The sequence below is a fragment of the Paroedura picta genome, chromosome 14 (genome assembly GCF_049243985.1).
Source record: "Paroedura picta isolate Pp20150507F chromosome 14, Ppicta_v3.0, whole genome shotgun sequence".
NCBI classification, from domain to species: Eukaryota; Metazoa; Chordata; class Lepidosauria; order Squamata; family Gekkonidae; genus Paroedura; species Paroedura picta.
This window is the reverse complement of record NC_135382.1, coordinates 37,060,342-37,071,531: the sequence shown is the minus strand read 5'-3', so window position 1 is coordinate 37,071,531 and position 11,190 is coordinate 37,060,342. Positions and strand designations below refer to the sequence as shown.

General features: G+C 48.6%; 1 long non-coding RNA gene across 1 annotated transcript; it reads left to right on the top strand.

The window, feature by feature from the left end:
* The first annotated feature begins 409 nt into the window (after window positions 1-409).
* On the top strand, window positions 410-8,461 carry LOC143823581 (uncharacterized). The gene is made up of 3 exons (XR_013226511.1): window positions 410-453; window positions 4,057-4,173; window positions 8,330-8,461. It is a non-coding gene; the product is annotated as an uncharacterized LOC143823581 (long non-coding RNA).
* Window positions 8,462-11,190: the final 2,729 nt, after the last annotated feature.

The following is an 11,190-nucleotide window of genomic DNA, read 5'->3' as shown; positions in this document are numbered from 1 at the left end:
CTTCTTTTTTGTGGTCCCGCAAGATGTCGAAGGAAGGCCAAGCCATATGGTGGCCATCAGTGATGACTAACGGGAGTGTCAGCGGGGGGGGGGGGGGGGGATGAGAAAGAAAGAGATAAATCAGCAGAAAGGGAGAATGCAATTAATTCCCCACTTCCTTGTTTCACAGCTCTGGCGTAACAGTCAGATTATGCATAACCCTGGTTCGGAAACCCTAATTTAGCGGTACCCTGCCCTTGGACCTGGAAGCTTCCTTTAGCTGTTATGGTTAGTGACTGTTGACACCTTTATTCCTGTTTTGAAGTGGGAAGCCATGCCTTTGAATTCCTTCTTCTTACGGCAGTCCTCTGAACCTGTTCTAGATGGAAGGTGAGCATCCTCAAAACAACAACACCGACACCACCACCACCACCACCACCACCACCCAAACACGCATCATATTAAGCAAATGTGGTAAGTTATTCTCCTGCAGTGCAACACACAGAAATAGAAAATGGCAGCAGGTTTAATCTGTGCTATCCAGAGAAGGAAGGAAGACAGAATGTCCGTCAGGGGATCAAGATGACCATCATCTCACGTGGGATAACTTCCATTTCTTTCTGGGGATGCCTTGGCACAGCGTCGGAGAACTTGCCCCGATGACTGCGAGAATTCTAAGAGAGAGTCATGTATGCCGGGCCAGTCTCTTTTTTCAAACTGTCTACCTTCCTTCTTCCAGCAGGAATGGTTCATGTCGCAGAGGGTTGTGGGTGTGTCCATTTGATTTGGGCTCATTTGGCTTCATCATCTTCTTACGTCAGGTTTCATCAACCAAAATTTCATGAAACTTCGGGGGTTTTTGGCAGCTCCAGAAGGGTTTCCCAAATTAGTGGGAGTCAATTTCCTACACCTTGGATTGCACTTCTTCCTTCCTTCCTCCTGAACCAATAGGCAGAATATTAATCAGAGACAGAAGGTAGGAATCTCTCTCCTCTCTCTTTCTAGCCCAAGTTGTTTCACACTTCGCAATAAAACCATTTTATTCTTTAAGGAGCCTGGCGCTCCACTCTCTTTCATATCTAAACTCTGCCAACCATTTGTTCAGCGGATGGCTTCCTCTAATTGGACATGGAACACTTCTGTAACTGGCTAACAGCCCTCTGAAGGAATGCTAAGTGATCGGCGTGAATTATCATTGGGAAAACTGTCTTCGCCTTGGAATGCAAGTTCACTTGAGGCCACTTCGTTTCCTTACAGTCTCTAGTTTCTTCCTGCATCCAACAGCCCTTCTAAAAGATAGAAGCAGGAACTTTCTGGACCGTTCCATTGCAAACTCCTTAGGTGAGACTTCTGCCGTTTTCTCTGTTTTGGCCCTCCCTGGATATGTAGTCCCCAGTCTCTGGTTGGTTGCATGCTCCCTGATTGTCTGCTCTTAATTTTCCTGGTCCTTAGATGGACTGGATGGGTTATTGGTCTGATCCAGCAGGGCTCTTCTGATGCCCTTATGAAGATCTCAACCCCCATGCCTTGTTGTGGGTTGTCCAGAGGTAACTGGTTGGCCACTGTGTGAGACAGCATGCCAGACTAGATGGACCATTGGTTTTATCCAGCAGAAGTGTTCGTATGTTCTCATGAAGGTTTGGTCTCTGTGCCCTATTGTTGGTCATCCAGAGGAACTGGTTGGCCACTGTGTGAGACAGGATGCTTGGCAAGATAGACCACTGGGCTGATCCAGCAGTGCTCTTCTGATGTTCTTAGGAAGGTCTCATCATGTTGTTGGCTGTGCAGAGGAACTGGTTGGCTAACATGCTAGTTTCTAAAATGCCACTGGATTTCTGTTTTAAAGCAGTACAGCCCAGATGATAGTAGACTACCTGAATGGGAACCACACCGAGCTCCTCAGGGAACCTGCTCATTATTTTATAGACACTTTATTGTATTGCTCAGAGGTTGAAGCTGAAGCCCTCAAAAGCCCCTTGTGGTCACAGGGACAACAGCCAAGCAATCCCCTGGACATGGGAAAGCACAAGAGCTCAGGCTTGGATCACTTCATCCAAAGAGTATCCTGTTCTTTCCCAATTTACTAGCTACATCCCCCCCCACACACACACACACACACAAATAAACAACCAATGATCTACTTCATCTGTGGGAATCCTTCTAAAATGGCGTGGGGGGAGGGATCTGACTGGAGAAAGCCAGCACAAAGCTACATGATTAATCAAATGCATCTTTTTAGAGATGTGAGGTAATGCGTAAAGCCTGTGGGCGAACGTGGAAAGGGGAAGGAGGACCAGCCAAGGTATCTTTTCTGCAGCCATGTGCATTTCAGACAGAGCATAAGCATGCTGGTAGCAACCCACCATCAAGTCTCATTAGCTGCAAACTCCCACCGATTTCTTTACCACTGAAATCTTACGTCTTGGGTAGGGCTCCCCCCCCCACCATTAATTCGTGAGTTGTGTTTCTTCTCGATTTCAAACTACATGCATTTCCTCCTGTCCCACCCCCCCACAAGTCCTAGTTGCAAACACCAGCTTTGGTCCCTCAAGTTCATTAACGTGTTCTTCTCCTTGTTGTCAAGGAGTGTCCTTTCTTTCCACCCCCCCCCCACCATATGTGAGAACTTCCCTACCCAACCGACTCTTTCAGCCAAAGCTGTGTAATTGCCAAACTATCATAGACATAAACGGCGGGGGGCCAAGGAGTTCAGCCAAGACCCCCCATTGTTTGTGTTTGCTGTGAAACATTCCATGCAAAAATAATGACTTTGGCTCTTTGGACAAGCATCTTTCCCAAACCCACTCCTTTCTTTTTAAAAAATAAAATAAAATAAACAAAAATGCCAATGGCTTAACCTAGCGTGTACTTCATGTACCGAAGCCATTAAAAATGGAAGGTAGGGGCACATATGGGGCATTTTTAATGGAAAGAAAATAGTAGATTTAATTTCCCAGTCACCAAACACTCCTGAGCAAACACATTGGGTTTGGGATATTTTGTTGCGGGCGTGTGTGAAAGCATGCCAATCCATCTGCCGCTGTTCGGGTTCACTTCATGTTCGCAAACTTTTTTTTTTTGACAAAGAAACCGTAGTTTTGCCAAACGCTGCTTCCCAAGCCGGGAAGACCGCTCCCCCCTGCCCCTTTCCCATACAGACAAGAAAAAAATCTCACTGAACTCTTTTAGATTCTCCCGTTAATGTTACCGTCTTAACGGATCTTTTAATTAGGCAGTGGGATTAAATGGAATATGACTCAAATGAAATCGGCTGCCGGCCTGCCGGTATCCTTATTGGACGAGCTAATTAAAGTGGGATTTCGTCCCCCACCCCCGCTCTTTACAAAATGCAAACAAAAGAAGGCAAATAAGATGTTTTGTCATCTTCTGTAATTGTTAAAAGTTGGGGACGAACGGCAGGGATGGAAAAAACCAAGAGCTGCGATGGTAGACGCGAAGATTCTGCCGAAAATGGCATCCCTGCGGCAGGTTGTCCTTTTGGTTATACTACGAGAGCCTTGTTGGACCCCAGTGGGGGGATCCACCTTGCTTGTTTCCCAGGTGCCTCTGGGTGAACCTGCTCAGGTGAAATGTCTGTTAGAAAGCTGAGAGGAGCAAAAAGATGCACATGAAGATTAGCAGTGGGTTTTCTGTGTTTAAAAAAAGAGAAAGGACTGATGTTCCTGGAATATGAAGACCTCTTTAGATTAAAAGAAGAAGAAGAATAGTTGCTAAGCAAAGTGATAAATCCTTGCTCTCCTCCCACCCCTTTCACTTCAAGGTCCCTGTGAATGATCCTTTAGCAACTTCAACCCTCTCAAAGACCCCCTGGGTATACTTAAGGACACAACACCATTGTGGGGAAAAAAACACTCCTCTATAGAAAGGATTAGTTTAAAAGAAAAAAAGGGGAGAAAAAGACTTATTTTGAATAGGTCAGGACAGGATCCTCTTAAGCTAAGGGGAGGTCTGCCTCTCCAAAGCATCTTGTGCAACCAAATTCCCAGGGAGACTCGTCTTGCCATCACCAAATCTCCTGAACGGCAAGCTGCTTGCCCATCTTTTCTTTCCCCACAGGTTTCGTTCCAGCTTGAGAGTCCCAGCGGTGGCGACAAGGGATACCTTGCTCCCGAACTCCTAAGCGGGAATCCCCTGAAGCACATCAAAAAGTTTCCTAAGTCCTCTGACCCAAAGGTAAAGCCAGCTTGAAAGAAAAGTAGTGGTAGTTGGCTCGACCATTTCATAAATGCACACAGCAGAGTAGCCCTCCCAGACAAACATGAGGCACTTTCACACATGCTAAACCAGGGCCAGAGACTTCTCCATCCTGGCCTCCAACCGGTGGAACGAGCTCCCAGAGGAGATCAGGGCCCTGAAGGAACAGTTCCGCAGGGCCTACAGAAGGGAGCTCCTCCACCAGGCATCTGGTTGAGGTCAACCAAAACTAAAGATCATCTATTGCAGGGGTAGTCAACCTGTGGTCCTCCAGATGCCCATGGACTACAATTCCCATGATCCCCTGCCAGCAAATGCTGTCAGGGGCTCATGGGGATTGTAGTCCATGGACAGCTGGAGGACCACAGGTTGACTACCCCCTGATCTACTGGGCCCTCGAACCTCCTTCCCTTGAACCCACACGATGGATCTGACCAACCATGACTCTGTGCCTCGTGATTTCCTTTTTTCTTCTATGATCTATTTACATTCTATGTGAACCCCCCTGAGCCTGAAGGGAAGGCGGTATACAAATGTAATTAATTAAAACAAATAAACGATACACTGACTCTGGTTGGGGCTTTCCTGTCATGGAGAGTTCTATTGCCTGCAACTGTGGCATGCCCCTTCACAGAAGTGGGGGCAGAAGTCCAGTGGGGGAGCCGGTCAGCCAATCAATCATTGACCGTTTCCATTGTGTAGCAACCGACTAGGCCAGTAGAGCAACAGGGGAAGTGGCCTCCAGTGATGTTCAGTGGTGTCAGTGACCATCCAAATTTCTGGGAAGCGCTGGGGAACCCCTGGAGAGCTCTCATGTGACCCCAGAACCCTCTTTGGCCATCACTGGAAAAGAGGCTGGCAGCTCTCCTGCAGAGCATTTCCAGTCTGAACGGACCACACCAGCTTTGACAGACCTCGTCTGGTTCAGTATGGTCCTGGGTGACCACCCTTCCTACCACTGCTAAGGGGCTTGCTCCAGCCAGCATTCGCCCTGTGCTCCTGTGGGTATTCCAGCCCCCAAATGCTTCTAAACTGCCCTGAGATGACTGGTTCAGGAGGGGTGGGTTGAAAATGTAATATATATTAAACATAAACAAAATAAACTAGCAGCCTCGGCCCTGAACAGAAGGGGAACGCAGGGCGGAGCTGGCCGGCTTCTCCCCGCTGGCTCTCTAAACTGGAGGAGGGTAGCCTCATCTTCAAGAGCATTACCTTTGATGGGGCAGGATTAAGGGAAATCCTCCTTGCTTTGATGAGTTGCAAACACAGCCCCAACAATGATGTCAGCCAAGAGGGAATTAATGAGAGGCCGGGGGTGTGGGGGGGGGGGGGCGCCGGCAAGCAGAAAATGGGTTTAAACCTACTCTGATTAGCCTCTTCTCAGTTTCTTGAAATGAGAGTGCGAATCGCCCACCAACAAAAGACCCCACACTCTGGCTCCTTATTAGCTGGCCAGGAGAAGAGGATGAGTTTCAGAAGGTGTTAATTAAAAGATTTAAGCTCTATTCATACGGCCCACTGTTTCATCTACCCCCCCCCTCCCCTTCTTCTTTTTTTGCCTATGTGGTTTGTTTGCCATGGAGAGGTGGGATTTTTATACGTACGTGTGAAATGCTGACTTTAGAAGAGCGGGAGCTATGAGATTCAATACATATCAACATAATAGGGTGTGCCCGTTCCCCCCCCCCCTCCTTCTGCCACCTCATAAATCCAGAGATTGTAAGTTTAAAACCTTTTTTTCCTCCTCCCCCACATTAAAACGCATTTTACAGACACCCCTTAATGACCTTATAGGCTCTCCTTGCCCAGCTGTAGCACATCTGTCCCATTTTACTTCTGAAACGTGTTGCAGAAATATCCAATGGCCTCCTTTAATCATAAAGAGTGGAACTTAAGAAACAACAAGAAGATTTTTTTTAAAAAAATGCTCTGCTCATTAGGTGACATTTTTAATGCTCAGACACTGCAACACAGCCTTGTAGAGGTCAGAGTCAGAGTACCTTTGTTGGCATCAAAAATAGAGGACAGACTGCCACGGTGTACTAGCCCTTGTGGCTGAGAGGAGCCTCCACATCCAGTGGCATGAATCCTGAATCCCAGATGCTAGGAGGCAACACTAGGGGAAGGCCTCAGCCTCTGTCCCCTGCTGTTGCATCTTCAGAGGAACTGGTCAGTCAGTGCATGAAGAAGAAGAAGAAGAAGAGTTGGTACTTATATGCCGCTTTCCCCTACCCGAAGGAGGCTCAAAGCGGCTTACCGGCGCCTTCCCATTCCTCTCCCCACAACAGACACCCTGTGGGGTGGGTGAGGCTGAGAGAGCCCTGATATCACTGCCTGGTCAGAACAGCTTTATCAGTGCCATGGCGAGCCCAAGGTCACCCAGCTGGCTGCATGGGGAGGAGGAGTGCAGAATCGAACCTGGCATGCCAGATTAGAAGTCCGCACTCCTAACCACTACACCAAACTGGCACTCCTAACCACTACATGAAACTGGCAACAGGATGCTGGACTAGATGGACCACTGTTTTGATCCAGCAGGGCTCTTCTGATATTCTTATGAAGGCCTCAGCCTCTATGCCTTCTTGTTGGCCCTCCTGAGGAACTGGCTGGCCCCTGGGTGAGCCAGGATGCTGGACTAGATGGACCCCTGGTCTGACGCAGCAGGAGTGACCTTATGTTCTCCTGAGCAGGTACCTAAAGCTGCCTCTTTGTCCACCGCTCATCAAACTAAGCCACTTGCTGGCTGACGCCCGTTAGCATCTGTTTTCATCCATTAATATCTACGTGGAACTTATCAAGGAAAGAGCAACTGGGGGGGGGGGGGACGACCGTTCGCGAACAGATCACACTATCTGACCACGCCACAACGGAGCACACGCCGGCAGCTCCTCCGTATGTTAATACAAACATAAGCAATTTCTTTTCTTTTTCCAGGGTTCTGCTTCCCTCGCCTCCCTTTCCTCTCCCCCAGCCCCTGTTGGAACGAACAGCCTTAGGCGTGTGCTGAGCTTCCTTTTACTTAATTGCTTCTTAAAGCGAACAGTGAATTACATTAAGTGTAATTTCATTGTCGTTGGATCTTGGCATGAGCGAGGGGAGTTGTTCCATCCCTGGTTCAGTGGCTCCATCCGGGTGGCATGCATTTCTCCCGGAGTAATCCCGGAGATTTTTCTCCCCCCCCCCCCCTTCCTCCTCCCCTTTGAAGAACAGATGTAGATTTACATATCTGGAGGTCTCCAGCCTCTGATGAGATTAGTTGGTGTTTTTAAAGCCTACTGGAAGGTACATATTTAATAAATGCCTCGAGCAAGCCTCTGTGAAATGCCGAGGCCCAGAGAGACCGGCCGGCAAAGGAAGGGATGTCAGGTGGTACGCGCTGCCTTCTCTTCGTAATCGTGCAGAAAATAGGCCAGTGTTTCCACCGATACGCACACGTTTTGATTCTGTTAAAGGGGAAAGGAATAAAAGGAGATAATTTGTGCTTCATCACCCGTCCCCGTTGAACCAGAGACCATCTTTCTCCTCTGGCGACGCTCCCAAGAAAACCGTTCTCCCGGTTTCCCACAGGGCTCTCCGTGTTAGTCTGTAAAAGCGGAAACAACTGGAGCTCTGGTGGGCTCGTAAACCTGGACAAATTTATGGAAGGATCAGCAGATACTTATCCTGGGTGCTTTAAGCTAATCCTGCATTGAGAAGGGGGTGGACTAGATGGCCTAGATCAGGGGTAGTCAAACTGCGGCCCTCCAGATGTCCATGGACTACAATTCCCAGAAGCCCCTGCCAGCATTTGCTGGCAGGGGCTTCTGGGAATTGTGGTCCATGGGCATCTGGAGGGCCACAGTTTGACTACCCCTGGCCTAGATGGACCCATCCAGCCCCATGATTCTAGGATCATAACATCTATGGGTGTCTTGTGTGTGTGCGTGTGTGTCTGTTGCATGTGGAGGAGCAGGGAAGCAAACCCAGCTTGCCAGATTAGAAGTCTGCACTCCTAACCACTACACCAAGCACTTGGAAGGCCGTAGCAGAGTAAAACAGGTCCTGTTACTTGTGCTGTAACAGTGGGGCACCGTGACTCTTATATTTGGGACCTTGGTGGTGACTGAGGGCTTCTTTTTTGTCATTCTTCTTGCAGTCCACCAGCCAGATAACTACGAAGGCCCCCTAAGAATCGCCGTGTGAATGCCTCCTAACCGTACAGCATCACAGAGGCCCTGGAACCACGGGGTCTGTGGCACATACTTACATACACTACTAGGATACACCACCTCATAGCCTATGATAGTTCTTCTATGCAAAATTCACAGCTGCGTAAAACAATCACATTGTCCATTTCCAGGGGAGCTATCTGAGGACTTCCCCCCCCCCCACACACACACACACAAAATCTGTATATGTGGAGATGGGGAATTGGATGTTCACTTTATGGGGGAGTTCACAAGAAGATAATTGCTCCCCCTCTTTGCTCCCGATTCCCGGTGACTCTAACGAAGGGACAATTATGAGCCACCTTTCCAGAGGAAACACTGAGGTTTCCAAACAGATAGCTAAAGAATGGTGCATATTATACCCAAAGTGTAGATTCAAATGGGTAGCCGTGTTGGTCTGAAGTAGCATGATAAAATCAGAGTCCAGTCGCACCTTTAAGACTTGGTTGGCCTTAAAATTGCTACTGGACTCTGATTTTATTCCCAAAGTATGTCATAGGACATCTGTCATGCCTTTAGTGCACTAACCCTGATATGTTTTTAGTTTAACTCTGTTTTAAACATTCGATTTACAAGTCGTTAATGTCAAGGGGATATGGGGCAGTTTGACCATAAGTAGCCTCTAAGAGGGATGTGCAATTTGGTTCAATAGATCTGGGGGAAAAAAATCAAATCAATGTTAATTTGGGTTTCTCTCCAACTCCCCCTCCCAAGCCAAATCCCCCCCCCCCAATCATTAGAATCTCCCCCCTTGGTCTCCACTGACATATTCTTGTCCTCTCAGATGGCCATTGTGTCTCCTAAAAAAACCCCTAACATTTATTTGGGGGGGGACACAAGCTTTATTGATGTAGATTCATGGTTCTGGCTGGTGTATAAATACAGACCACATCGCTCCCATTGTGTCCACGGTTCCTGCTGCACACCTCTGAGCAAGCAATATCAAGCCGACCTAACGATGAACAGCACAGCAAGAAAGTACAACTCCGAAGTTTCCAGCGCCAGCAAAACAGAGGGGCGAGATTGACAGTTCGTTCACTGGGAAAAAGGAACACCGTAAACAGCAACACCGAAGATGCTGACAGACAAAACATCCCCGTAATAGGTACCCGCACCATTAATCTACACCGGGGGTAGTCAACCTGTGGTCCTCCAGCTGTTCATGGACTACAATTCCCACGAGTCCTCCCTCCAAAGCATTCGTTTTCTCCAGGGGAGGAGAAAAGTTGGGTTTTATACCCTGCTTTTCACTGCCTGAAGAGGTCTCCAAGCAGCTTATGATCACCTTCCCTTTCCTCTCCCCACCACAGACACCCTGCGAGGTAGGTGAGGCTGAGAGAGCCCTGAGATTACTGAAGAAGAAGAGTTGGTTCTTATATGCTGCTTTTCCCTACCCGAAGGAGTCTCAAAGTGGCTTATAATCACCTTCCCTTTCCTCTCCCCACCACAGACACCCTGTGAGGTAGGTGAGGCTGAGCGAGCTGCGACAAAAATGCTCTGTGAGAGCAGCACTATCAGGGCTGTGATGAGCCCAAGGTCATCCAGCTGGCTGCATGTGGAGGAGGAGCGGGAAATCAAACTTGGCTTGCCAGATTAGAAGTTGCCACTGTTGACCACGACACCACACTGGCTCTCTGGCCTCTGTCACCTGGAGAGGAGCTGCAAAACCCGGGGATCCCCAGGCCCCACCTAGAGGCTGGCATCCCCGTCATTGATGGATTAAGGGTTGGATTCAGGATCAGGCAGCTTCGTGTGTTCAGGAATCCCCAGCGCATGGCAGCAAGAAACAAATGGGACTGAGTAGTATATCGCGAAAGGAATTAAACCCCCCCTCCCCCGCATGTCTTAATTTTTTATAAGCACTAGATAATGTTTTTCACTTAATCTAACTAATGCTATTATGTTCCGCTGTTAGGGAACGGGCAGAGAGCCTTCTATTCCCTCTTTGTGGACTCGCCAGAACTTGTGCATGATGTTCCTTCATCTGTTCAGCCCGGTGTATTCTGATTGCTGTCAAACCCAATCTCTTCCCTGGACCTTCTCTCGAAGAGGAAGAGACGACAATAGCTGTACGTTTTCTCCTGGTCCTAATTCGTCTCTCCCCCCTGCCTCCACTTGCAAAGTCCCTCCTGGGTTCCATCAGGCCCTCTCCAGATTTGTAGAATCCTTAACTAACAAAGAGTGCCCTTCCCGCCCCGCAAGACAAGCCTCAATGCTCAGGACCGATGAATTTATCATAGGCCATCCCGGTGAAATTGCTACACGTGTCCATCTGAATTAGCCCCACTGCTCTGTTGAGGGCTGTTCCTAATTTGGTTCAGAAGTTTATGCTCAGTAGGGCCTTTGTCCTTCAGCAAGACAATCCTGTCTGTTCTACAGAAGAAGAGGAGGAGGAGGAGGAGGAAGGGGGAGAAGGAAGAAGGAGAAGAAGAAGAATTCTTATATGTCGCTTTTCTCTACTCAAAGGAGTCTCAAAGTGGCTTACATTTGCCTTCCCTTGCTGCTAGATTGAATAGACATTGGTCTTGATTGACCCCTGGTCTGATTGAGCACAAGGCAGCTTCAGATGTGAGCCAGCTTTATGCTCTGTGAGTACCAAGTTGCTGGTCATCCCTGGCCCCAGGAAGGCACACCTGGCCTCAACCAGGGCCAGGGCCAGGGCCTTTTTGATCCTGGCCACCAATAGGTGAAATAAGCTCCCAAAGGAACTGTGGGCCCTGCGGGAGCTTCTGCAGCACCTGCAAAATGGAGCTCTTCCACTGGGTTTACGGTTGAGGCCGGCATGGCG